We start from the raw sequence: 27,511 nt of genomic DNA, 5'->3' as shown, positions 1-27,511 counted from the left end.
TTATGTTAGTCGTTGCACTTGCCTGCACGTGTGTGACCGCAGGCTACAGATTTCTAGGTTATATCCCTTTCTGGCATCCCTTTTTTGAACGGGCACTACATCAGTTTTGCCTTCGTCCCAATCCTATTTCTTCTTGTGGATATATAGCTTTTCGTACACAAGCGAGGCTTTAACGCCATTATCTCTATTCGTTTTACAGATCTACCATAGTTTTTTTCTGATTTTTCGTTCTCTTACAGAGAAATCCTCCCCAATAGAAAAATTAGCGTCTATTAGTTTCCTGCCCTGTTTCAAAATTTTCGTTTAGTGTCTTGATTTAAGTATTTTAAGAATAAGGGGCCTGTCCTTGCCAGGTGATAGCTGCCAGAGTACATGACTGCGTTCGATAGCCACCGAATGTAGCTCAAGAATGCCCTTTACTATCTCATTTCCACAGTCGACTTTAGCGACTCGTTTTTCTCTTCTTATTATTCAAATAGTCCTTAACAAATGATATTGCACCTTCTGCTTCGGATTTCAAGATCATTTATCCTTGTTTCAAAATTCGCAATCTGTTGCTGGCATAAGGTGCTCTTTATTTGTAAGCTGGCTGAAGAACTGTATTTTTTGTTTATATCGGTCAGGCGTTTTATCTTAATCATCCTAATGTCAGCTGTGATTTCACCAAGTTGTTTTGGTATTTATTTTAGATTAGGGCCGGGCCTACTCTCAGTATTACTACTTAGCAAAATGATCCTCCTAGCAGATGACGCCACATCAAACAATACGCAACATTTTGCGCAACTAAACAATCGTGGGCACGGAAACACCCAACAAGAATGGGCCGCTATAACGAAACCACTTCCCGTATCTTTTGCTAACCTTTACAAAATACAGGAAGGGATTATATGTGACCCACAAGGTAGTTATGCGGCCGTGCCCTGTGCTAGATAGTCGTCGGGGGTGCCTTTATAGCCGAACCGTCTAATGACGTCCCCCAGCTACTGGTCACGTGGTGATGTGATATTTTGCTTGGGAAAACTGAAAGGCTTGTGCAGGATAAATCCGGAAGATTGTCAGTCGGTTCACGGCAGTCGAAGGCGTTCTTTTAATGCGCCGGCACAACATTCGTCGCACCAGGGCGCGTTTCGTTGACGATGTGCACAAGTTCAAATACCTCTCAAAATACCGGAAGGGATTAGATGCGACCCCCCCCCCTTTCAACTCGCTCTTCAATGAAGCTGTGTTCACGGATGACCACCCTGATAGTTTATGTATGTTTCATTTTGTTGCAATACACAAAACGCGTAATCGAACAACTATGATAATTACTAACCAATTTCTGATCTCTTTCTCGAACCTTGGATCACACATCAGCAATAATTTTTGTGACATACTTATGAAGCCCTTAACGACAGCGAATAACCAGGCAACATTATCTTGGATATGACAAATCATTTTATACAATTTAAAGCCATATTGAAGTTAGAACGACATGGTGTTAGGAGTGTGGCTCTTTAGTATAGGAAATGTTACCTTAGCAGACACCGGGAAACGGTAATTGGAGACTAACATACCTCAAGCTTCATACAAGTGAACATGGGATTACCATAGACATTGCTAATCGGGTACTTAATTTTCACACTCCATATCAACGCCCTGCCTGATTTTCTACATAGTGCCAGGGCAATATTGTCGGCGATGATACCACAATATTGATAATATCCACATCGTTGTTACACGTGGATATTACCACTTGTGAACCTAGAACTGTTCAAAAAAGGGGCTAAGAAATCGTGGAAAAAACAGGCTCTGAATTTATCCGCTACAAATCAAACCTAATTGAAACAATATAGTTATCTTCTACGGGTTTCCGGGAAGTGCAGAACAACCCTCGACAAGCAAAGCTATAATTCTCCGATCCAAAAGGGAGTGAGACACGGATATATAATTTTATCAAAACTGTCGACAGAATGTGTGGAGGGGGTTTTGAGAATATTTCAGCGGGAAAACGCAGGATGAAGAAACAGGGTACACTTTCGCCCTTTGAAGATTGCGGACAAAATACAGTTGCCCAGTGAGACTGCAGGACACCTGCAAACAATGCGTCAAGAATTACAATGAAAAACCACAGCTGTGGGGCCAAAAATAAATGTGAATAAACCGAAACTAATAGGAATAAGCATGTCAAGAGTAGCTCGTATGCTTAAACAATGACACGCCCAGAAGAAGTAAAAGAATAAAACTACCTTAGACAGAAGCTTAGTGCTGATCCCCACCGCAAGAGATAAATCCGGCGAACAATAATTATGCATTGGAGAGCCCTCGGAAAGCACTGGCAAATACTGAAAAGCAAGCTACCTCTGCCACCCGAAAGAAAATTCAAAAGGCACTGCATACAACTGGTTTCGACATACGGAGCTAAAACGTAGCGCCCTAATAAACAACTGTAAGGAACGTTAGGTCTGCTAAAAGGGCTATGGAACAAATAATGTTACAAATAACACTTAGGGACAGGAAACGAGTTTACTGGATCAGGGAACGAACTAGAATACTAGATATCATAGTTTGTCAGGTTCGGTGGACAATAATAAATAGAAGAAGAAACTGGAAACGAGAGTAGTTTATATATCCCAAAACCAAAATGACACAACGGACAGAGATACACTAAAGAATAAACGTGAACAATAGAAAGCTAGAGAACATGGCAGAAACTAGCGAGAATACGGCAGAGCAAACGATAAAGAGTTCAACAAACGGAAAACAGTGAAAGTCAGGGAGTGAAGGAAAAAAGGACAGTTCGAGTATGTGAGAAAGAGTTCAAGTTGGTTCACGACACGGTAACGGTAGGTGTTCGCTGCGCGGCAAGGGGGTTGTCCTACTTCATGTCGCTGAGGCGCAGTCGTGGTGTAGTGGTGTTGCAAGGTCTAGCTGATGTCGTGGCCATGGTGGTCGAGCGCGTTTCCCGCTCCCGTTGCAGAGAGGTCGACGCAGCTGTCTTGGCGCGTCACTGTCTTTCACCGACGCACGGCAAAACGACTTCCTTGCGGAGGAGATGTCCTGGAAGCTGAAGTCAAGGAGGACATCTTGGGGGCACGGTACGGGTCCAGTCACCCGACCTGCCGTACGTCCCGGTCACGCTCCACACTTTTAAGTATCGGTTCTCTCTCGGTGTTCTTTTTCGGGCTCGCTTCTATGCCGCCGGCTGCTGTCGCTGAGAGCTTCATATTGACCGGTAGCCGGCGCTATCTCGTGCCGTGGTAGCGAGCACTCGGCGCCGTGGCAGGTGTCAATGAACTTGGCGGAGCATCTCACGCGTGTAGTCTGCTTCGTAGTTTCTTTTCTTCGTTTTTATTAACGGCGCTTCGTTTATGTCGTTCCAATTTCTTTGCATGACACGTCCCACCATATGGCATTTTTCACTAAAAAATGTTCACACTTCACGCACAGTTCAATATCACTTCACAAAAATGTTTGCGGTCCACCGGTAGCAGAGCACGATCACACTTCATGAATTTACCAGTCACAGAAACCAACTTCAACAAAAGCATGAAGAGAGCATGTGGTTCATCAAGGACCCGAAAACAACTCAGTGCCTATATTTGCAAGAGAATGTGCCAACTGGGAAAACACGGACAGGTAACAATCAAAAAGTCGGGCTAGCGCAGTTTGTTCCATTTTCCACAGTGATTACGGTTCCACCCCCTGCCACTTCTATACACTCTGCTAACAGGAGATTAATTGGGTTCTTTCTTACTTTTACCTGCTGACAATATGCATTCAAGGGAAGTGCGTGAACGCATTGAGGGCGAGCTTTTATTCCCTCTGGCCGCTTCTTTGCGGGAACAACTGAGTTTTGTCTTGGTTCTTTTTCCTGCCCCACTGGGTTTTCTCTTGGTTCCCTTGTCTCGCACTTTGGCAGACCGAAGAGTCTCCTTCAGAGCTTACGCGCCCCCGCCTTTCTGCTCGACATATAGAAACTCTGGATTGAAATATGGGGTGGTGGAAAGTCGCTGTCTCTGACACGGACATCTTTTGACACATAGCTCCGGTTTTGAGACGGGCTATCCTGCAAGCATGGTTTGTGGTCAACATTACCTCAGCAAGCCCAGAAAGAGTGAAGTGTACCGCCGCCACTGGCGGACTAAGTGACATTACTTTATCACGTGATAGAAGGGCGGCGTGATGTTCCACAGTTACATTAGGTTCCATCTGTTCATTGAAATCTGGCGCCACTTCAAGAGGCCGCGACAGTTGATCTGCACCAGAGTGTGGTGGTGAAAAAGCCTGTACTTTATCAAAGCTTTTCCCGCCATCCTTGAGTTCACTGACCTCTGTTCGCGTAGCCTCAAGCTCTGCGAGTCGTAGCCGCAGCTTCAAAGTTTGTTTTCCAATTTCCACGCTCTCTAGCATGTGCTCATCACGCTCCTTCTTTTTTACGGCAATCTCCTTTTCTATCTCGGCTAGCTCTTTGGCTGCCTCGAGATCTAGAGCTATATACGCACGCCAGAGCCTTTGCTCCTCAAATGCCCACTCTGTCAGCTGGTAGCCCCTTGATCCTAACCGCTTTCCCAATTCAATTAGCTCTGTAAATTTTTATGTCGGCTGTTTAGGAGTATCCACAAAGTAGCATCTTCCTATTTATGACGCAATTATTGTCGGGTTCGGTGTACAATTATAAATGGAAGAAGAAACTGGAAACGGTACTAGTTTACGTATAGTTTATATTTTGGTTTACAAAACCAAAACCAAAATCTCAAAACGGACAGAGATACACTTAAGAATAATAAGGAACAATAGAAAGCTGGATAACATGCAGAAACTAGCGAGAATACGGCAGAGAAAACGATCAAGAATTTAACAAACGGGAAACAGTCAAAGTCAGGAAATGAAGAGAAAAAGCACAGTTCAAATATGTGGGAAAGGGTGAAGTTGCTTAACGACCAGGTAACGGTAGGTAGCTCTCGTCCTAGAGGAGCAGTCTTAGTGTAGCGGTGTGGCAAGGTCTAGCTGATGTCGTGGCCATGGTGGTCGAGCCCGCTGCCAGGTCCCGTTTCAGATAACCCAACGCAGCTTTCTTGGTGCGTCGCTGTCTTTCACCGACTCAGGTGAGAAGACTTCCTTGCGGAGGAGAATTCCTGGAGGCTGAAATCGTGGAGGACCTCTTCGGGCACGGCACGGGTCCAGTCACCCTACCGCCGTACGTCCCGGTAGCGCTCCACACTTCTCATTCTCTGTCCTCTCTCAATGTTCTTTTTGGGGCTCGACCCCCTGCCGCCGGCCGCTGCCACTGGAAGCTTTTTATTGGCCGTTAGCCGACACTAGCTCGTGGAGTTGTAGCGAGCACTCGGCGCCGCCGCGGGAGTCAATGAACTTGGCGGAGCATTTCGCGGGTGTCGTCTGCTTCGTAGTTTCTTTTCTTCGTTTTTTCTAATGGCACTTCGTTTATGTCGTTTCGATTTCTTCGCATGACAAGCTCAAACAAAGAACCCACAAGTTGTTTACAATTTGGGCAACAGCGTGGATACCCAGCGATTGGTCTAGAAAATGGGAAATGACATTACCCCGTAGCGGAATGAAATAAAGAAAGTCGGGCTAAACAGTGAACTCGAGCAGTACACGGCAGGAGTGGTGGGAGGTCAACGGGAAAGGCCTTCGTCCTGCAGTGGAACTGAGCGGGTTTGCTGCTGCTGCTGCTGATCCTTATGATGGTTTCAAGAATAAAATTGACAAGATCAGGGTAAACAAATGCGAAAGTGATGGCAGTCTTTTGAAAAAAGAAAAGCGTTGACTACAATTTCACCCAGACAACGATTGAGGGCTTCAGAAAACTTTACTTTTGTTAGGCACATGCCAAAGTTAAAAATTATATCAACTGATCCGATATCAAAATTACGCTCTCTATGTCTTCTTTTAGTTTACTCGTTTTGAATCAACCAAGGGTGTGTCATGAACAGCAACCAATGATAGTTTCCTTTAGAGCTGAGAAATGGTGACTTAAAAAAGAAAGCACTTTCTCCCCATTTGTTTCGGGTTGCAGGCTGTTTACCCTTAGGAAGTGATGCTTCTTTGCAAATACGCAAATGCACTTAGGCAAGCTCTAAAACGGACCGTCAAGGGCTAAGAGATACAAAACCTCCAAGCAAGTCGCGAGTGTATTGGGGTGTTCTTCAAGAGACGCAGCAAATAGACTTCTAACGACGCAACGACGTGAGCGATTCTTTAAAATAAACTTTCAAAAAGTTTTCGGGCCATAACTAGCACTAAAATAAACGAAACATTACAAAATCATCAGAGGGACAGTTGTCACGATTAGTTTATGATTTTTCTGCATCATAATTGAAATGGTGATTGTATTCATTCGCAAGGTTTATTCTAAATGAGGCCAGCAATTTGTTTTGGGGTATAGTGGGTTTTCTGGGTGAAAAACTGCATTCTTCTGAACCTACTTTACTGGCAGGCTTGCTAATGAAACGCGGTGAGCTACTTATGTACCAGCAAGAGTTTTGTACTTTGATATCCATCGCAAAACTGTGTCCCAAGATGTAAAAATGTGACCTGCCCTAGCAACCTTTGTTATTTGTCAGTGCTTCGCAAAAACCTGGCGATGATTGGTAAAGGCTACGAAGAGATAAAAAAATATTTTATTCTTATGTCTGCATTTTGTCGTTCTTCACTGTGGAGAAAACGCAAAGAAATGCTTAAAAATAATTTTTATTCTTTCGTTAACAGCACATTGGCGGAGGGGAGATTTAACGCTGAAAATATTATCACTGGCTGTAAATAGATTCCAAAGGACATTTGCGGTGTTTTGTAATTTCTTTTAACATAGAAGACGTCATGTTTAACATATTCCTTTTATTCATTTTGTACCTCTTTCAGAAAACACTATGGGTACTCGTATAGTGACCGTGGTCGAAAATATACTCACCGCGTCCCGTTTATGACCCAGTACCGTTTAAACAAATAGTGGGTATGGTTTAAGTAATGCATTTTGTCTCTTATACAGATTCCAGTGTCGCCGAGTGGACTGACGGTATAACTTCTTTTAAATATCCAGTTGCCTTGAAGGCTCGCTAAGGACTGTAAAATAAAAATGTTTGATACCTTTTTTCAGTTATTCCACCTAAAAAGCTATTGAATGTATAAAAAAATAGCTGCTACAGTCGGAAACAAGGCATGTATTTTAGAGACGTTCCATAGTACATCCTAGATGATTGTCCAGCCAAAAACGCTTCCACTCGGCAAGTGTCTACAGGGGTGCTATTACAGAAGGACCAAGATTTGGCGGAACTCAAGGAGCACAAGCTATAGGGTCGCCCACGGTGCGTATCAAGAATATTTTGAAGCGGATTTCATCGCTTTAAAATTGCAATGCGTGGTATTTGCTGATTGTTGGGGGGACGTAACCGGTGCAGGACAGATCGCTCCGAGGATGAGGGACTCAGGCGTGGCGCAGTTTTTACTGTGTTCTCTCGCTACACTGCTGCACTGGTGGCTAACAGGGTTAAGCAAATCCAACTACATTACTTTATTTATTACATTGATTTACATTACGTTGATTTATTTTGTGAATAAATGCCGCTCCTCGCTGAATATTTCTACATACACAAGAAATATTCATCCAGACAAATAACAGCAAGTAGGAGAAAGACTTCTTCAAATCTGTTTTACACATTTTCTGCTGGTATCTGCCTTTCCAAATCTTAGGCTCTGCCCCTCTAAATTTTACTCCGCACTTGAGATGTTGTAAATATAAAATGTCTAGTACTGCCATATTACCCCGTAGTTATCCCTGATTTATTGCACGTTGGTGAGAGATCTGTGATGTAATGGGATATTACAATTTTCTCTCAAAATTCACACTGACAACTAAAACAATACAGCCACTAAGAACGAAAATCTCCGAGCAGAAAAGTAAGACATTTTGTTGTCTCCTAAAAATATTGTTTTGATGACATTTAAATAATGTATCCTTACCTGGTACAGCTGTCTCAAAGTAGGTCTGTAGTCACCGTCCACAGTAGATAGAACCCATACGAGCGTGATACAAAGATTGATACGATACATATTTATTAAATTCTGACAACTTTTCCTGAACTTGCTTCGCCTTCAGAGGTATGCACGCATTGCAATCGTTGCTCGAAGATCCATTTGAAATTGGTAGTGTGCAGAAGAAACAATTTCTAGGAAACAGATGTTGTTCTTCGTGCACGAATAAGAAAAGGACACGCAATATTTTACAATTTTTTTTGTGTCAGATAGAACTGTGTGAGCTTGTGCGAACACTTCTTTTTTGGGTATTAGTGACCCATTGTTGTGTCAGGTACAAAAATACAAAAAAGCGACTTGGAAAGTGTTTATAGGCTCATTGTCAAATAACTGCCGGGGTGGCCGCTGCTTGCCGAGTGGATGTAACCCGGAGATGGCGGCAGACTGCGAGAATTAACTGTTTCCGTACAAAAGAGCACGATTTTCAGTCGTTTTTTTACGAAAAGCTGGCATCTATTCCAGAGAAAAGCTGTGTATGAGTTCTATATGGCATTTTCTAAAATACAGAGTACCTCGTTTTTACGAGTGCCGCATTCACTGATACACGGTTAACTGGGACTTCTTATTTGGAAGATGGGTGTCATCAATAAATGGGGCGCCAAAAAAGAGTTGAACAACATAATAGAGAGCACGGCTGCAGATTTGTAGTCGCCCTATTCAAGGTGTGCAGCTTCAAGGTAATGTGTATGTATGTGTGTGTTGTGCTTCAAGGGCAACGAAAGTTAAACATGGCAACGCAACGGTTCAGTCGTTTTAGGTGTGGTGTTTTCTATAAAATTGGCTATTCATCTCACGGGATGAAACTTTTGTAGGGCTAGGGTATATGGAGACTTGCATTAAATACACCAAAGCGGAAGGTATCAAAAGCAGGATTGGGGTGGTAGGGTGGAATGATTGGAGATAGGTTCAAAAATTTTTGTATTTTCAATATTATTACTCCAAAACAGGAATACTTGCGTTCTTATATGTGAGCGCCATTTATTGTCCGTTTTTAAAGTTTAGTATTTTCGGGTTTTTCCCTTCTGTTTTACGTAATGTTTGTACTCCTGTCAAATTCTCTGGCAACTCCTGTTGCGATGGTGATTCTTTTTCGCGCTGCCCGTGTTTGTCTTGTTGATGCATAGGTTTTAGTGATTTGTTTTACTGATTGCTTCAATCTCTTGAAGATTTGTTTTTTCCACTTCTGTTGCTATTTTGCTCTATTTTTCTTTCCAACCCTTCCTTTACCCAACGCACTTCAGAGCATTTTACCTAAATAAATAAATAAACGAATAAATAAATAAATAAATAAATAAATAAATAAATAAATAAATAAATAAATAAATAAATAAATAAATAAATAAATAAATAAATAAATAAATAAATAAAAACTTGAATAAATAAGGAATAAATCAATACACTGAAAAGTTGTTTATTACCACTATAATTGTAAAAGCAAGTGGCATATACTCTCCTCAGCAGATCCAAAGCTACAAGTGTGTTACACAAGAAAATTTCGCTTCATATTTATTTTTACCAATCTACCCTACACCCTTGCTTTAAGGCTTGCGTGTACCAGTTCTTACGGCGTATTTTTGTATAGCTTTTAAACTATGGTCACCGATGAATTTGTACTATCGCCTTCAGATAAAATGTATGTCATTGCCATGGCTTTTATGCCATGACCTGTAGTACGCACGTTAAATGATTAACTTTTAACGAAGTATATAGATCATCTGCTCAATGCTGAAAATAACTGCGAGTAAATGTCCAGGCTGTCACAAAATAAAACTTACCAAGCGAATGGTGCCGTACTATTATCATTGCGGAACCCCCGCACAGCGCCTGTTGTCGCGATAGCTGCGTCTGCATGCGGGTGCTTCCATGGTCAGTCAGTGGCAGTCATTTGTTTACAGCGAAGCGGATGTAGCTGGCCGCAAAGTGCTCTATGTGCAGCGTCATAAAAAAAAACTGCGTGTCATAGTTACTCACACCGTTGACTGAGCACGTGGGCGCCCGCCTCACGAGGAGCGCCAGGGGTCGTCCAAAGTAGCATTCCAGCTCGCAAAAAATACCAGGTATACAGTCCTCGCTCCTAGTAGCGGTTCCGTCTATCGCATCGTTCTATACATACCTCGGACGGGTGCATTATACGTTGTGGCTTCATGTTGAATATGCTCAATGCGTACTTCTCAATGGCTAGCACACCAGTCCCTTTTCTGCCGAGGACTTCGCGACGCTGCTGTGTCGCTTCGGTACGCTGTTATTCTGCTGCTGATTCTCGCGAAGTTCGCTATGCGGTGGCGAAACTAGGTGTGTTGGTTGTTGCTGACTTCTTACGTCACTTTCACTGTTGTCGGCAGCTGTGTCGTCTTCTGTTCGGAAATACGGATCAAAATATTGGTGACCCTATGGTGTGACATCTTTTACTCTCGCCCGCCAGCATTGAGGCCGAGAATGGACTAATATTCTGCAGTCTTAAAACGTCAGTTTGCCGTAGATAATGTTTCTCCTTCCATTGGTAGTGAATTGTCACCATAACATCGGTTTCCAAGGGTGCATCAAGCGTCGTCATAGGGTTAGCAGCGCAGAGTGTTGTGAAGTTGCCACGAAGCAAAGAGATAGTCTGGAAATTTACAGAAGGATTCGCCTTGAGGGAGGGCTGGAACAAAAACGTACTAAATTTGCGACGATGGAAGGTCAATGAGTCTTTTACCAGGAGCTTGCACTACGTTCATTTCGAGAGGGACCGTTTCTGCTTCCCTAAGTTCAATAGTTTCTTATTTGTTCTCGTCGTCCCATTTCACAGCTTGGGCGGGCTTTCCGCGACCGAGTACAAGTCTGTGGGAGTTTGAGAGGAACAGACATTTTAGAAAAAAAGTGTAGATTTGATGTTTAGATGTTGCTTGGTTTGAGTCACTGCACCCAAATGATGGAGGTAAGCGTTGGCTCAAAAATAGCACAGCGTCCATCTATCCGCCTGATCAACCTTCAGCTCAATACACCATCCGATCATATTATATATATCAGAGTCCAAAGAAATGAAATATTTCCTCATCTGGTAGAGATTTTCGAGTTATCCTTACGATTACTTGCATGGCGTCAATCTGAAAGTAGCAGTCGTTCGCCGTGTTTGAACTTCTAATAAAGTCGGTACGTATATGGTACTGCCATGAACGGAGGGCGTCCAGCTCACCAACGTGCTCTTTATTTTATTTATTTAAAACATACTGCAGTCCGAAGACCAAGCAGATGGGCAGTTAATATTTACATTAAAAAAATCAATCCGCAGGGTGAATTGATAAATAATAAAGAAAACAGTCAAACAAGTGTGAAAAAGAGAAAGAAAAAATAAGAAACTTACAAAAAACACAAATGATAGCAGAATCCAAAGAAAAGTAGCGGCAAAGCAAATGTTTAAAATATTGCAGAAAATACACGCTCCTCAAACTCCGACACATCACGTGCCGAAAATACATCAACAGGCAATCTATTCCAGTGCTCGTTTATGCGGGGTAAGAAGGAGTGCTTAAAAAGATTAGTTCCTGCAAAAAATAGAGTTATATTGTGCTCATAGGTGCTTTGACTTCAAACAGATCAGCGGGCCTGAATATAATGTCCTAGATTAGCATTAAATTGTTTGGAATTAAGAGAAAATACAAACCTTAGTCCTGCAAGCTGCAACCTGTTTTCAGGGTCATAATATTGTTTTTGGTCATAGGAAGCGATGGAGAAGCTCGGCTATGATATCTGCTAAAAATAAACGGGACTGCCTGTTTTTGCACCATTTCCAATTGTTGAATGTATTTCTAAAGGAATGGCTTCCATTCTGCGTAGCGTACTCGAGTTGCGGCCTAAGAATCAAAGTATCAGGTAGCAATTCAACATGTGAAGGTGCGGCTTTTAGTTTGTGCCTGAGGAACGCGAGTTTTATGGAGGCCGATGCACAAATTTTCTTAAGGTGACTGGACCAAGTTGGTCAGTTTGTTATAGTAACTACTAGATATTTATATTTATATTCGTCTACTTGTTTCAACGTGTGGTTATTAAGCCTGTAAGAAGACATGAATGGATTTTTTTGTTAGTTACCTGGAGCAATACAGATTTGTCACAGTTCAGTTCCATGCACCACTTCGCGCACCATTCGGAGACAGCATCAAGGATACATTGAAGGTTAGCTTAGTCACTTTAGGATAAAATTCGTTTGATGAGTACGCAGTCATCCCGAAACAACTTTAAACCAATCGACGATGCCTCAATAACGTCAAGATATCATTGATGTAAAAAAAACCATACAGGTCCCAGCACGCTACCCTTAGGATTACCGGAATTTACAGGAAGTGTGTTGGATAAACAGCTACTGATTTTAACAAACTGTTCGCGGTTAGACAGGTAACTCTGGAATGATTTTTTGAGTGTTATTAGTAAGCCAATTTTGTTAATCTTTAGGATCATACTGAATGAATTTGAGGCGCTAAACAACGGGGACCAGAAGAAACACGTAGACACAGACAAGGCGCCACTTCAAACTAAACTTTAATACTGAAAAACCCTGGAATAAATACACTGTTTTGACGTCATGCAAAAAAGTCACACGAACAACGTGTCCCAACCTACACGTTTCCATCTAAAAACTGGAGTTTTAAGTGCGAATGCACTTTATAGGCGACCCCAAACCTTCCACCGCCGCCGGCGGTGGCGGCGTCCGCAGTCCTCCTCTCTCTATATAAAAAAAACAGCATCCGGCGCCAGGTTTCGATCCGAGGACTTTGCGGCCGCAGCGCGACGCTCTACCGACTAAGCCACGGAAGCGACGCTGATATCAGTGTTAGTAACGCGCCTTAAATCTTTAACGCATTCAAACTACGTCGTCAGCGGCGTGCGTTGGCGACTCAGCGGCGTTATAGCGGCTTGATAACTGCGTGGTGTACACGTGATACTACAAACCCGATGGAAGAGATGGAAGAGAAGGCGGCGAGGCGGTGGGCTGCGGGGGCCGAGCGCAAGCGCCGCAAGCGGGCCGACAACCGTGCATTCGCACTTTCACATTCTCCGCCTCGGGGAAATGCGGGGGAATTTTTTTTTAATGATAATGTAACCGATGGTGTACTGATGCACTCATCTCCCGCCTTGTGAATGAAGTACGCCTCCACAATTTTTCTTTCTCGCCTATCTCTCACCCATTTTAAAAACGTGGCCTGTTTGAAGAGCGGCGTGCATTTTGTTCTCTGCTGAGTGCACCTTTTGCAGTTCCCAGCCATGTGGCCCCCTGCGTTGTTTTTTACAGCCCAACAATGCTCGCGCGCTCTGTCGTTGAAATATCTGCCTGTTTGGCCAATATAACTCTTATTACAACTCATGGGAATCTCGTATACAACTCCCATGGTGCATTCCATATATATATTCGCCGTGCTTCTTGGAGCACGAGTGCCGCTTCCTTTCCTTCATCATAGGACAAACCTTCGCCAATTTGCAGGGCGCGCTAAACACCACATTGATGTCGTACCTTTGAGCAACTTTTTTGAGGTTATGCGAGATCTTGTGCCTATACGGGATAACGTGAACTTTCTTTTTTTCTATGTTCTTCTGCATGTCACCTTCCCTCTGTTTTTGTTTAAATCACGGCAGCCTTAAACAAGTCGTGCGCGCACAAGGTACAAGACGCATTTATTGAACAGATTGCCCGGCTGAGCACTGCCGGATTCTCTTCTGCAGTTGTTCAGCCGTTCGCGAAGCTTTGCTGCAAACATTTGGGCTGGTTGAGCTGCAATGTGCGTGGCGCTTCCCGCCACAGGTTTCCCACGGGAAATTCAGCATCCCCCTCTAAAGTTTTCAGTTCGTCGTTTCTGTTGACGTTCAGCTTCGCGTGCCTTCGTTGTATCAGTAGCTTCTTGACGTAGTTTGAATGAGTCAAGGACATAAGGCGCGTTCGTAGCACTTGCACCTGTCCCGGATTTGTGGCGTAGTGGGAAGAGCACCGCGGCCAGAGAGTCGTGGGACCGAATCCGGGCACCGCTAAATATTTCTTTTTTTATAGTGTAATATCGCGACAGCTGTGTGTGTAAGGAGGCGAGTTGCGCATGCCCAGTGAGCGTGTGGACGGCGCCACCATCAACGATGGAGGACCAGGCGAGCCTAAGAAATGCTCCGCATTTAAAAAACAAAAACAAAAGCTGGCATTTTTTACATCGTTCCGTTTCCATTTCCTTTCGTTAAGGTTTGAGGGCGTCCCTTACGGCTGAGCCAGCCGAGCAATATTGTACCCGCTAATCGCCATATTTCCAAAAGATCTTATTCGCTTTCACTTTATTGGCAGCCGATCTGAAAGGGTATAGTGAACACCACATTAGTGTTGCGGCCTGCAGAAAAATCGGGCTACCTTGCTCTAGGGTTTAGGAGGGGGATTGCAATGTTGGTAAAGCGTCGTCAGAATTTCAAGGACATGTTACCCCAGTGGAACGGAGATTGAAGGTGCATTTACGATTCAGCAAGTCAGTGAACGGCAGTCTCCTTTCTTACCAATGGTGCTTGAAAGGTATGATTCTACCAGATGTTTTTTTATATTCGTGACAGTGTATATATATACAAAAAGTATGAGCCGGCCTTGGGGAAAATACCGAGCGCATTGCTTGAAGTGATGCTTAGGTGGCCTATATCGGTAGATTAGTGTCTTGAACACGCATTGTCAACTCGGAGCAGCAGCTGCTTCCCAATACTACTGACTATGCCAAAAGCACAGAAACGGGTGCCGGAGCTCGCCATACTCTGCTGATATAGAATTTGAAACTGGTCGAAATGAATTAGAATCGGTGGAGCTTTCGTTCGCGTTTTTCTGAAAGAAACCCCAAAAGAGCTAACACTTGTGAAGAATAAATGAAGAATAAATGGTAGCGCGATATTTTTACATTACGATGTTTTTAAACGGCACAGACCCAACAATAAACAGCCCAATGCCTTAGCCTGTTTTGCTTCAGCTTCACTGTGGTTAACATGTTTTGCCTCGCGTTTAGGCGCATACCAAAATTTTCATTCTTATGAATTCGCGAGCCGATGGTATGCGCCTAAACGCGAGGCAAAACATGTTAACCACAGTGAAGCTGAAGCAAGACAGGCTAAGGCATTGCGCTGTTTATTGTTGGGTCTGTGCCGTTTAAAAACATCGTAATGTAAAAATATCGCGCTACCATTTATTCTTCATTCATTCTTCACAAGTGTTAACTCTTTTGGGGTTTCTTTCAGAAAAACGCGAACGAAAGCTCCACCAATTTTAATTCATTTCGACCAGTTTCAAATTCTATATCAGGAGAGTATGGCGAGCTCCGGCACCCGTTTCTGTGCTTTTGGCATAGTCAGTAGTAATGGGAAGCAGCTGCTGCTCCGAGTTGACAATGCATGTTCAAGACACTAATCTACCGATATAGGCCACCTAAGCATCACTTCAAGCAATGCGCTCGGTATTTTCCACAAGGCCGGCTCATAATTTTTGTATATATATAAATGAAATCCCGTGAAAAATATCCGAAGGTACAATGATGCCTTGTCCGTCTTATTGGTAGCCATACCCCTATAAAAGAGTCGGAAACACACCCATGTGCATGCAAATATCTTCCTCGAAGACGGTAAATAAAATAGCCTTACAATGAAGAAAAAAAAACAAAAAATATTTATTTGAGGGCTCACTTTGACAGAACACTGTCTTCAAACCCTCTTCACTGGTTGTTTCCAAGCCAAGCAGCGACGGAGAGCGTACACCCGCTACCTCAAGCGACACTGAAGCAGAAACGGAAGTCCCTGGTTTCTGGGTGGTCACGCGGGGACACTCGTGACGCGAGCTGGCACGAACTGATATGCTCCCTTTGACAAACAGCATTGGTGAGGAGAGTGCAACGCTCGCGAACAGGAAGTCTCCTTCTTCGCTTTTTTGCATTGTTATTGTCCGGTTTTGCGCCTTACTGCTCCAGAGTATATCAGCAACACAAACGTCCTGTCTCTTTTCTGCTCTGTTCTTTTCCATTGGCTGAGAGGGTGACGGGTCAGAGAAAGGGTAGCATTCCCGGCGTGCCTTTTTTCTCACTCCCTGACTTCTTTAGTGGCGCGAATAAGCTTCGCAATGTGGTCTTTCTAACTTTTATTTCTCTATGTATATTGTAATTTGTCCTCCAAACCGAGGGAAAGGCGGAAATTGTCCTTTTGTACATTGCGGATTACCATGTTTATTCGTTGCCGCATCTAAGTGCTTTTTGGTGATATATGCAGTCGTAAGAAGATCTAAAAGTAGTTTTAGGGCATTTACCTAAGCAATACCGTCTGGGCTATTGTGCATTTCGGAACAAAATGGGTGTTCCTAAAGATCCTCAATAAATTTGTAACTGATTAATTTATCAAATAGATTTATGTAGTTCATGTTACTCGCACAAATTCACAAAACAAATTTCAAGGACTTCTCACTTCGACAGCTGAAAAAGAAAAATATATTTCGAAATGACATGCCTTACGAGCAGCAAATGCAAAACAGGTGATCTGAATGCATAGCCAAACTACTGTTTCAAGCGACCTAAAAATTCATAACTGTAAGTATGGTGCACGAGCTTAATTTCGCTGATTTTTTAGCAAACTCACCGCGGTGACGGTAGACGCTTGGAAATTGTTTGTACTTCTTTTTTCTGCAGGACAATTAGGTTCTTGAACTGTTTTTTGTTGATGTAACTTATTTATACAGGTATATGCATGTTTTAGATTATTTTTTATAACACCCGCTTTAAAGCGATAATCAGTATTTCTTACAAATTGCATGTTTGAACAAATTACTCAATACCTAGACCGTTTGTATGTTCATTGCCTATTGGACTGAAAATGCTGCCCATTTAGTTGTCCAAAAATCCATTTCAGGATTTTGTCTTAAAATACTTGTAAAGGCGGGAGCACGATTTTTTAGCTTACAGAACTCTGGATGTAGAATTCAGTTCAATTTTTTCACGTTTGCAAGGGATCCTACATCAGTTCAGACTTTTTACAAGCACACACCTCCCCGAAGCAGCGAATGTTATTCACCACCCATCATTGACTGATGAGTGCCCTTCATTACTACCGAGATAACATTCCCCATGTAAGCATAGCCGTTTGCGCTTAACTAATTCAAAAGTTTCTTTCCGGAGAGTAAAAAATACACGAGTTCCAGCCTTTTCCAAATACCACACGCTCGATCAATGAGCGGACATTGGACCGGTCACAGTGGACGTTCAATATTCACGATTAAACATCACACCAGTAGAATGGCATGCCGTCCAAACGTCTTGAAACTTGTAGCTTCGCCTACACGCCCATCCTCATCCCAACACGTTAGGGCCGGCAACCGGCTATGTGCGTGTGCCTATAGGTAATGGTAACCGTACAAGGGTAAGATCTAAAAGACCTTTAGGCAGGACAAGTACAGTTGGGTCATCTAGGACTTCCGACCAGTTAAGTGGCCGTTCATTTGAGTGTAATTCGCAGCTACTGCAGAAACGGCAACTTGAGGCAGCAACAGAGATAAGCTGCCTTTCTTTGTTTTCGTGCCTATTTGCACTTCTGTTCAAACAGACGCTCCTTCAATTCCCCCTCTTCACCCACGGGAACGACATGCATCGTTCCCACAGCGAGTTAAACCTGAAGGGGCTCAAGCTTTACTTTAGCGCACAAACACATGCCTGTCCGATTCCGTTCACCATCGTCGGTATCTCACTGTCTGTGTAACACACCAAACCGGGCCCGAACGTCTCCATTACAAAGGACAACGGACGGGGGACATTGAGCTTTGAGATTTCAATGTTGACTTCTGGTTCCAGCACGACGGGTCGGCATGGTTAGCTGTTAACTGTCATGGTTATATGCCCCCCTGTTTGTGCACATCCCCCTCCTTCTGTCCTCAACCTGTGTACGCATAAACGGGTAACCCGTGAAGGCCTCTAAATAAGGCGTGAAATACCTCGGCGAGTATGCCACTTGGAAAGACTTTCACGCTGAAAAAGAATAAGTGCCCACACCGTATTTCCAACCGGGCAAGTGGTTCTGCAAACGAGAGGGATTCGGAGGTGCTCGGCGAGGTGGAATTTTAGGCGACAGTTAAGGTGGGGGCGGCTTTCGGCCGTTTTAAGCCCATTATTGGGTCTGTGTATTCTCTCAAATCACATAAGGACGGCGCGAACGCCGTTATCAGCCGATTGCGGAATGTGAGAACGAAGCTTCTGTTTGGGATAAGGGAATAACAGTTGTGATAGTGTGTCGCCGGTGCTTAGGAAGAGGCGCGGAGAAGCACCAAGTAAAAAACAACTTAACCGGAATAAAATCCGGCGAAGGGCGGTTAAAGATATATTACTTCCCAGGGAAACTTTTATGTGGCAACATTTCTTTGCAGGGTAAGGATAGCACAGGTGTGGCTTTTAGGCGCGAAAGACAAAGTTTTTAAAGCAATGCTTTACTACTTTCGTGCAGCGATTTCGCAAAGAAGGCGAAAGGGAGACACATAGCCGGAGATAAATCCCTCAAAGCGCATGCGTGATTCGCCGGACCCACCTACAGCGCTGCGCCGAAAGATCCGTTTAGGTCGTTCTCCGGTGGCGGTCGTGGCTGGAGCGGCAGCTGAGCTGTTCGGCAGCCGACAAAACCCGCAGCCTCCCATGCATGCGGCGCTGAGTTGTCTCGGCCAACGTGACTTGTCTGGCTCCCAGCGAAAAGGTAAGTTGAATTTATGGGAATGAACGCCGCGTTAACCCGACCTCTTCCTTCTCTGAGTGTCGCACGCACCCGCACGGCTTTGAGACATGGTGGGCAATGCAGCAAAATCAAATGGTAACTAAGCAAAACGAAGACTTAACCACTTAACCAGAATAAGCCAAGCTTTTGCTTTACCTATCCAAGGTTAGCTGAGCTAAGCCGTAGCCATTTTTTGGACAATTGTGTTTCCAAAAAAAAACTGCAGTAGGATGGAGAGTTCGGCGAGTTGGTAAATTGACATGTTTGGTTGGAAACAGCGCGTTAAAACGGGATCACGAAGAAAACAACCGGAAAGAATCGTCCTGTCTCGTTCTTTTCTTTGTGATTCCTCTTTAACCCGCTCTTTCCAACCAACCATGCCAAGAAAAAAAACAAATTTCTGAAACACGACTTTAAATGATCCGCGTGAAATTCATCCCCGGAAGCCATCTAATACGCATAACACAAACCCAGATTTCGCTTTGGCTGACATTTTTAACGGCGACAGTCGTTTTTTTTAATTTCTTAAACTTAGGTATCCTAGTTTTTCGGTGTCTCGGTCTGTGGTACCCCTAGTTCGTGGCAAGCCATCTGGTAAACTAAATTCTTGATGCGATTTTTTTTTGAAAAACATTCAGCCACTACATCCGCAAATAAACTTTATTCCTGTCAACATGTCAACGCAAACCAAACATAACGCAGCTTTCTGACAAAACATGAATGCTGAGGTGGTATTTGTATTGCTCATTTATTTAAAAAAGACTGCTGCCTCACTGTTTTGATATCATATACAAAATACACGTTGATAAGTGTTGTTACACAAAAATTATTGAAAATATCACGCCTGAACCAAACTTTTAATGGCATTCTAAGAATTTCAACACGAACGAATGTTTAAAAAAGAAGCTGCACATGCACCGTATTGACTTGAATTGACTTCAGCAAAACGCCCCATGTGTTTAGCGTTGGAGGAGCAAAGCAGGCGGCCATACGGTGAGAGATGTGCCGAAAATAGAAAGTATAGATTTAAACAGCAGTGTGGCAGAATAATGTCTTTTAACGACGATTTCTGCAGCTAAGTAATGAGATACGCGTGCAGTTTTTTATGACTTTTCACCACGCCAAACATGAAATCACTGCAAGAGCACGGAACACTAATATCTGCACCCCTTGTTGTTGGGCCAGCTCGTAGCGCACGTTCCAATGCAAGAAAAACTGCGCGTAAAGGACAAGACAATAAAGAAGGCCCAAGACAGGCGCCCGTCCTGTACCTTATTTATTGTCTTGTCTTTTACTCGCAGTTCTTCTAGCCTTCAGAAGAGCACTGGCGTGCGTGCAAGTTTTTTAAGACTTGTAGAAGTGACCAGTCCGTGTTTTCTAATGCAGTTAAATTATGATAACGGATACCGCCAAAAAAACTTGGGCTATGGTACTGACTTTCACCATTTGAAAAAAAAAGCATGCTCCAGGCTTCTTTTGATGACTATATCAGAAGATTCATTTTATATTGGCGGTCTAATTTTTTTTTACTTGCAAATATCACGCGAACGTGACAGTACAAGCAAATATGCTATTCATATTGATTTTCCACATAAAATGAATAATGAACGGTCACAACTAATTTGCCTCTACGTGCAGACCGGAGTGTAAAAAATAAAACTTATCCAAATGATTGAACTAAGAACAAAAGATTGGAAACCATTAACACCGCCTATATATTGTCGTTTTGGTAGTTCGGCTTGTTATTTCATAAATCGTCAGAGAAGAAAACTATAGAAGGATAAAAGGGAACAATTTGACACCCTTTCGAATAACCTGCCGTCGCAAACTAGCGCCGTTTATTACAGGATTGTACCGCTTTGCCCAACGTTCAAACTTTTTGCGCGACCGACGGTGCAGTCTGTTCTGTGGCGCCACCTTAAGTTTCTGCATTTTTGGAAAATCTACCTTCAGAACTACCTAAATAGGCCGCAATGACTTAATGCCTTCATTATCACCTGTGCAAATGTACAATGTACAATGTACAATCAATGTACATTGTGCAATGTACAAATCACCTGATCACGATTGCACACCAACCGACACATACAAAAAAGAAAGCAAACAAAGCATCAACGCCGCGAGGGTTCGCACAGTCCAGATAGAAATTAATCAATTATGATGGTTTGGCTGTTGCCCCTTTGTAACATAGGGGGGGGCTCTCGGATGGGTATATATTTGAGGGTTTAAGAGCGTTAAATATTTTGTGGTTTGCACCTTTTTTTATTCTACCCATCTCATTTGCGCCATTCCTCCCGTCGAAACCACCTAACGTAAACTGAATTCTGCTGTTTTTTACTGCTTACCCGTCTTGTCGACACTGCACTTGTATCCGTGCATGCTCTTTTGAGGAATTCTTCATGCACAAACAGAGAAACAAGACACAAAAACGGAACACAGACACAGCACCGACGCAACGCTGTGTCAAACTGTCTTTTTGTATTGGTACTATGTGATGTGTAGGAAGAATGTGAAAATAACAAATACCCCACAGTTTAAAAGTTGTGCAACAGCACCTAGCGCCTTTTATTCAATGGCACCACTTGGGTGTTTTGAATTCAGTTCTTTGGACAGCAAAACTTAATTTGGCCAAGTCCTGCTTCTCACCCACACACAGCACACAGCCATACTCCACCTTGACCCAATTCTAACAATGCACCAGACTTCTTAAGAATCGACAACATGTAAATGTAGTGAGGTGTAGGTAAAAGGCTCAGCCAGTCATCCAAAAGGATGGTGCAGCACCTGCTCACGCAAGCATGGACCAAGCAAGAAGAGAAAAAAAGCAGTTCAACCAAGGCGGCAGTGAAACGCTGCCGCTGCTACCAAGTACAAGCAAAGCTCAATGTGGCAAACAGACAATGGTCAGTCTACAAGGCTGGACCTTATTTTTAATGTGTTGATAACAGATCTGACTGAACATGAAGCCAGAAAAAAAAATTAATTACAATAAATTCAACACTTGAGATGCATGTTGAATTCATGTAACTGCATTTTCGGTAAAGTAGGCAGACACTGTAATATGTCCTTGGAGTAGGTGGTGATGCGCTAGACTCTGTGTGACCAACAAATTAGGTTGTTCGCTAAACTCGAAGTTGAGGCCAGCCAGACGAAAAAAACACGCGGCAGATGCATGCTCACCTGCTTCTTGTGCAGAACGTTTGACTAAGCGTTGCCGGTGTTGCATTAAGCGACAAGGAATCAGGTTTGTCAGGACGGCACTAAAATAACCCCTTTTATATACCATTCACAAAACTAGGCTTTGTGGAAACTCCAAGGCTTAAAGGTCTTTTAAGGATACAAAAGAAATTTCAGGACAATGAAGAGCTTGAAAACGCAACTTTCAATTGAAGTTTTAGAGTACCTGGGGGCACCCTGATGTATATTTATGGATATCCGCAGCATGGCAATGGGTTCTACTTGGTCTTCTGACATAATACACAAACATTTGCTGACAAATCGTTTAGCTGATCACTATTCATGAACCTTAGCCAACGCAAAAACATATAGGAGGAAGTACAATTGAAAACATTGCTTTTCAATGAGCACTACATTAGGTCTTCAATGTGTATTCAGTACACAAAGATACTTTAAATGTTAAAAGCTACGGTCTGATGGTGATGAATAAATCTTTATTTGCCAAGCTTGTGCAGATGTTAGGGCACCCGCCCGGTGGGGGGCTTCCCTATTCCGGGATACCCTGAGCTCGGCTGGCGGTCCAGGCCCTCTTTACCAGTTCACGCTAGATCCCAAGATCCTGACTCGTCAGGCGGTTCACCCACTGCTTGTAGTAGGGGTAGGTTATTGGAGCAAGGCCTGGGGTCTTCTGCACTCCCAAATCTGGTGGTACAGTGTACCGGGCGTTGGACAGAAATTGCAGGTAGACGGGTATTGGGTGGGGTAAATCGCATAGAGTAGGGTTCTGTGGGGGTACGTATTCGTCTGTAGTCTTCGAAAGGTGGTGGCTTCTGCTCTTGTTAACTGGGAATGCGGAGTCGGGAAGGTTCTTCAGCCTTGACGGTAGTAAGTGAGAATGTCAGCATACCTGACAAGCGGTTCTGTTTTGGGGGCCGCAAGCGGTGTTTCTCTCTGTATGGTAATGGCCCGGTGTATAAGCGCGCGGGCAGCGGCGGGAGCCGCCTCATTACCTTCGAGAGATTCGTGTCCAGTATCCAGATGAGCCGCGTTTCAGGTATGTGAACAGTATTCTTAAGAATTTGAAGTGGCGTTTTGCTGATGCGGCCTCATTCGTAACTGCGGCACGCCGCCTGCGAATCCGTCAAAATTGTGATTGCATCTTTTCCCGTCGTGATGTCCAAGGGTATAGCGGCTTCTTCAGCAGCTTCCGTTGATGTTGTGCGGATGGTGAGGGCAGTTGTGAATTGCCCTGCTGCATTGGCGACACACATGACGTGGGCTGGCTTGTTTATGTACGGAGACTCGTCCGTATACCTTGTTGTTGGATTGTCGCCGGATTTATTATTCATGGCTCGTACTCTTGCTATGCGTCGAGCTTTGTTGTGGAGTGGGTGCATGTTTCTTGGGATGGGGACTACCCTGATGGCTTGTCTGAGTTGGAGTGGAACCTGCTCCTTGTGGTCTTGCAGTGGCGGTATGGCGTATCCCAGCCGTCGCAGTGTAGCTCGCCCCGTTGGTGTTAGGCGTAAGCGTTCCAGTTGAGAGCTACGATGCGCCTCCTGTATTTCCTCCCATGTGTTATGTAGTCCAAGATGCAATAATCTCTTCGTCGATATTTTTTCTTGCAGTCCTAAGGCTGTGTTATATGCTTGACGAATCATGACATTGAGCCTGGATTTTTCAGATGTTTTTGGGCCAAATAAGGGGTTTCGTAAGCTACCCGGCTTATGAGTATGGCTTGGACAATGCGCACTGTGTCTGACTCTTGCAAGCCAGATCGGCGGTTTGACACGCGTCTTATGAGGCGGATTAGCTGATTGAGTGTTTGTTGAAGCAGTGCAACTGTATGAAGGCCTGATCCATTTTTTGGTAGTGTAAAGCCTAGGATGCGTAGTTTAGATAAAGTTGGTGCTGTCTGGCCGTTGATGGTAAGCTCCGTTGGTGCGTTGTCCCGATGCAGAGAGTGAGGAGAGCCGACTTCTCTGGAGCACATTCGAGCCATTTATCGTGAACGTAACGTTGGGCTTCATCTATGGCTGCTTGCAGAGCATCTTGTTTCCCTATTGATCCTGTTGGTGTCCACAGGGTGAGATCGTCCGCATAGAGAGCGTGTCTAAGATGCGGGATATCTTTCAGTAGGGGAGGAAGGTCCTTCATAGTAATATTGAATAAGAGCGGGGAAATAACTGAACCTTGGGGAGTGCCTTGGGAAATTGTATTGAATATTGTTGAGCGGAGGTGTCCGATACCAATTGTTGCCGTACGGTCTGTTAGAAAGGCTGCGACGTAGTCGTACATGCGTTGTACACAATCAATGGAGGCTAGACCTTGGAGGATGACCTTATATGGCCTTATAACCCTTGATGTCCAGGGTTAAAATGCATCTCTTGTGGGTATTGGTGAGGCGATCAATGATCCCTTCTTTCAATTGCAGCAGGACATCTTGCGTGGATAAGTGTGGCCGAAATCCGTACATAGTGTCTGGAAAGGGTCCACCACCTTCGATATAAGGAGAAAGGCCATTGTGCACCATGTGTTCCAGTAGGTTTCCTAGACATGATGTGAGGCAGATGGGCCGTAGGTTGCCGGGAGCGAGTGGTTTACCAGGTTTGGGTATTAGTTTGATGTCTGCGTGCTTCCACGAAGAAGGGAGCTTGCCGGTCGTCCATTGTTCGGTTATGTAATTTAGAAGAACCTTTAATGCTTCTGTATCCAGATTCCGGAGTAACTTGTTGGGAATTTTGTCATTTCCTGGCGTTGTATTTCGGGTTAGATGGTGCGCTGCTGTCTCTATTTCGACGAGGCTGAAAGGGGCGTCCATTTCTGGGTTAGGAGCGCCCGCGTACGGTGCCGTAGGGAGCGGTGCCGTTTTGCTTGTATCCTCCCACAGATTCTTCAATTCCTCGATGAGGTCTTCGTCTGTTCCTTGGTAGTTATGTATCAATCTTTTGAGTTGATGTGTTGAGGCCATTTTACTCTCTCTGTTTCACATTACAGACCAAAGTAGGTGCCACGTACGACGAATGCCGAGTGTACCTTGTAGTGTTGTGCAGAATTGAGACCAATTTTGCTGGCTGAGCTGCTTTGCATATTCAGCTGCTTCTTTCGTTAGCCGAGCAATACGGGCCCGAATCTTCCTGTTGGTTCTACGTTTTTTCCACCTTTTGGTTAGTCCTCTTCGGGCTTCCCAAAGGTGTAGTAAGTGCGTGTCTACAGCCGGGCATCTTCGGTCAGCGTAATTGCCTTCGTGTGTTTTTGGGCGGCTGCAAGCATTTCTGCTGTCCATTCTTCTATTGCTTGGATGGGGCAGGCTGGTGCTGTTTCGCGGAATTTTCGCCAATCTGTGAAGCGAGCTGTGCCTATTTTCGAAGATCGGGTATTGTGATGGGGTAGCTGCAGCTGGATGATGTAATGATCGCTGCCGAGTGTTTCGTCTAGGCATTCCCAAATTGGATCATTGATGCCATGGGTCAGCGTAAGGTCCGGGGTCGTGTCGCGAGAGACACTGTTGCCAATTCTGGTTGGGGTATCTATGTTGTTACACAGATGGAAATGGTTATTACAAATCGCTTCGTATAATTTCTGCCCTTTCCTGTTGTCTCTTTGATACCTCCACGTAGTATGGTGTGCATTAAAATCACCGACGATTATCAAGGCATGACCTTTGGCGTGCTGGTTAACCGTCTTAAAAAGTTGATCGATTTTACCCAGGGATGATGATGGGAGATGGTAAATATTCAAAATGAAGATGCTGGCTTGCATCTTCTTGTCCGGGATGATCTCGACAAATGTATAATCTAAGTCGGTTGGTAGGGTATGCATCTGTGCTGTTTGGCTTGCTTGAATCGCTGTCCTCGCTCTTATCAGTAGCGTACGTTTGGTAACCCCGGAGAGTCATTTGGTCGGTGTTTGTCTCTTGAAGCGCGATGACTGTCGGTAAGTATAGCAGTACGAAATGTGATAGCGAGCTTTGTTTACTTCGATACGACCGACAATTCCACTGCCATACAACCATTGGTCGAATAGGGGTGCCCTTCTGGTTCCCCATTTTAGCCTGACTCACATTCATCATCAGACGGAATTGTGCTGGGCGGGTTGCTAGAGGTTTCGGGCATTTGTTGGTTGCTGGAGGTTTGGGGCATTTGGTTCTTGCGACTTTTTCTTTTGACTGCTTCTTTGGCGTCCAAGCGTTTTTTCAAAGTCGTCATGCGGCTGTTCATTTGCCTTCCAAGGTAGTAGATTAGTTTTTCCAGCTTTCCCATATTTTCCAATGTAGGGAGCGATGGCGGTTGTTGCGCTGGCTGTGGAGTGGGCAGGTCCTGTACCGATTTTTGCGTCGGTGCCTTCGTAAGAGCTTCCAGATTTGTTAACAGCTCTTCAATACGGCATTTGAGTTGTTCAGTGCGAGCCGTTTGTGCATCTAGCTGCTTCTTCAGCTGTTCGTTTTCTACGACGAGTTTTTTATGCGGGAGGATTATATTTCTTTGAGGCTTGTTGTGCAGGCAGCGCGGGAAAATCTTCTCGGGGGGCGGCTGTAGGAGCGACCACTCAGGACCAGCTTACTTGATGCGGTTTGCAATGTTGTCGCGTAGTTGGGGCTTGCACTCGCTGCTGAGGCGCTCTGTGAAGCGCTGGCGACTGGTGTTGGGGAGGCCGTTGGTACACTGGCAATGTCCGAGAGAACCATTCCCGTACGTGCAAGGGTGGCGGCGGCGGGCGGAGTTTCTTACGGCACTCCCTGCTTGCCATTGGATGGTCGAGGCCGCACAGTTTGCACTTCGGGGTGCATGCGTGTTCTGGGGGTGGGTCACGCTCACGACACTGGGCACATACGGATACTTGTGGCGTCGGACAGACGTCTCGTCGGTGTCCGATATCAGCACACAGCGTGCAGCACAGGATAGATCGGCGGCACGGTCGGCAGCGGGTATGAAGTCCTTGCGCACGAATGTAAAAAGGCACATGAGGTCCTTCGAACGTCACCACAGCGGAGGTGGACTTTCCGAGCATTCGGGCTTGCACTATCCTGGGTCCTTAGGAAGCGATGATGTAGGGCAGCTGTTAGTAGTCGTACCTACATCCAGGCCGTGTATCACTCCACGGACGGTGCCTGGAAAGGGCTTTATGTAGGGCAGGATGTTATACGTTGCAGCGCCGAGCTGGAGGGAGGTGACTTCGCTAAGAATTTTCGCATATTCATCATTGGGAGTGCTGGCGACAATCAAATTTTGCAGTGCTTGCACTTGGATCACGATCTGTTGGTTAAAGCTGCCTTCTGGAATCCTGCTGGCTGTCTGTATCCCCGCGGTGATCTGACGATCACTCCTAGCTGCTAAGCGCAACCCGTCTCGTGCCCGGTAGATAATTTTGTAATCAGACTGTGGTAGTTTGGGAACAGGCGGAGCGCGAGGGGAGCCGTCAGGCTTACCTGGCGCTTGAGCGGCTTGTTGGTAGACTTGTTTTGCTCGCCGTCGATCGCTCAGCATTTGTTTCCACGGGCCTGGCTGCGGGATAGTGCGTCCGCTCAGCTCGTCGAAGTCCATCGTGTTTTCTTGAATGCTGGTATCCACCTTCTTCGGAGATTGATTGTGCG

General features: G+C 44.6%; 1 pseudogene; it reads right to left on the bottom strand.

Annotated features, from left to right (window-relative positions):
* On the bottom strand, positions 1-26,882 carry LOC144139876 (uncharacterized; annotated as a pseudogene).
* Between the last annotated feature and the right edge of the window lie 629 nt (positions 26,883-27,511).

The sequence above is a fragment of the Haemaphysalis longicornis genome, unplaced genomic scaffold, assembly GCF_048455015.1.
Source record: "Haemaphysalis longicornis isolate Haplotype H1 unplaced genomic scaffold, Haemaphysalis longicornis Haplotype H1 scaffold_5, whole genome shotgun sequence".
NCBI classification, from domain to species: Eukaryota; Metazoa; Arthropoda; class Arachnida; order Ixodida; family Ixodidae; genus Haemaphysalis; species Haemaphysalis longicornis.
Note: the sequence above shows the minus strand (reverse complement) of the source record. Positions and strands in the feature narration are given on the sequence as shown.